This window comes from Silene latifolia, chromosome X, assembly GCF_048544455.1.
Source record: "Silene latifolia isolate original U9 population chromosome X, ASM4854445v1, whole genome shotgun sequence".
NCBI classification, from domain to species: Eukaryota; Viridiplantae; Streptophyta; class Magnoliopsida; order Caryophyllales; family Caryophyllaceae; genus Silene; species Silene latifolia.
Genome location: NC_133537.1, coordinates 241,448,506 through 241,450,171, shown reverse-complemented (window position 1 = coordinate 241,450,171; position 1,666 = coordinate 241,448,506).

The window sequence follows — 1,666 nt, the reverse complement described above, 5'->3', positions numbered from 1 at the left end:
CGGTGTCTTTATTAAAACAACCTTGTACATGAATGAAAAAGCATAGTATGTGCATTAAATAGTCTTCTACATGTATGACAAAGCACTATATGTGCATTAAAATTTTACATCTGTTGCTATGCTATTTGATGCATTAATGCTAAAATTTGTCATTTTATGTGAAATCTTTGAAACATTACTTCACTAAAAACTTCAGACATCACCTAATTAATGTTGTTTAACATTTGACAGATGATGGGGATGTCTTCTCGAAAGCTTGATTGACAACGGCTACTACAATGAAAACAGATTGACAAGGAAGCTTCTAAACCGAAAACAAATTGACAAGGAAGCTACTAAAATGTAGAACCAAATTTCCGCGTCGAGTGAGTCCTCGTACTAAAAGACCAGTTGATGAGGATGTCTTACCGAAAGATGTTGAAGAACCATCTACCAAGAAAAGGAGAGTGTCCATTCATTCGATAAGAAAGATGCTAGCGAAGATTGCTAGTAGGAAAGGAAGTCCACATAGGAAGTGTGGTAAAGATTATGATACGTTGGTAACTAGGATGAGTCCTTCTTTGATAATTAATTTTATCAAGTCGAACCCGTCTGAGAAGCAAATTGAAGCTATTCGAGCATGGGTTTTGGAGAGTCATTAAAACTTCATCGGAAGAAATCCATGGCCATTTGGCTAGATGGATTGTGGAGTCTTTCAATCCATTCAGTTGTTCGTTGGTGAATGGGGATTTGACTATCACGGATGAGGATGTCTACCTTGTCACGGGAATTCCTATGGGGCCATTAGATATCAATCCAGTTGGGAGGTACTGTAAAGAAGAGGGTTATTTAGAGGCTGTCCGGAGATTTAAGGACCAATTTAGTACCACAGATATTACCAAAAAGGTTTTACTAGAGAAGATGATTGAGCAAAATGGATGGTGGAGATGATTTTAAGAGGAATTTTCTTGTATATATTGCTTCATTCATTGATGGGGTAGCTAGTGATTGTCCCAAAGACTCGTATATTAAGTCGCCTGTTCGATCCGTCCCGATGTACCTAAATTTAATTGGTGCAAGTTTACACGAGTCAACATGATTGAAAATGTCATTTCCTGGAAAAAGGCAGTAGCTAAAGACCCTGGTACGTCCTTTAAGGAACCAATTCTCATTTTTTGTCTTATCTACTTGGATAGAGTCGTTTTCAAGACAAGAACGGTCGTTCGATCTTTCCCTTTGTTAGCCAATTGGTCTGACGAACGTATCAGAGAGAGGGTGAAGATGGAAAAACATGACGCAAATGGTTTTGGAGAGGGGCGTGTAGAAGACAAATTTGTTTATAAAGCACCCATGTCTGAAACTGACAAACGGGTTGATGATGCAGTGACGACAAAGGGAAAGGAAAATGTTGAGGGTGCTGGAGTGACGACAAAGGGAAAGGGAAAGGTTGAGGATACTGAAGAAGGAGGTCCCGTTGATAAAAAATAACATTGTATCAAGTTTTTAGCGGGACTCGTTGTTACTCTTGCAGAATGTTATGGTGCATTCTCAAAGGCAATCATGCAAGCAAAGTTTGTGGTTCCTCGCATGGAAGTCATTACAAAATGTCGACTTTGGCAGATTCGTTATTTGAAGGGTTTTCACTTTCGCAGCAAAGTAAAGAAGAATCTGAGATGGAAGAAGAGGA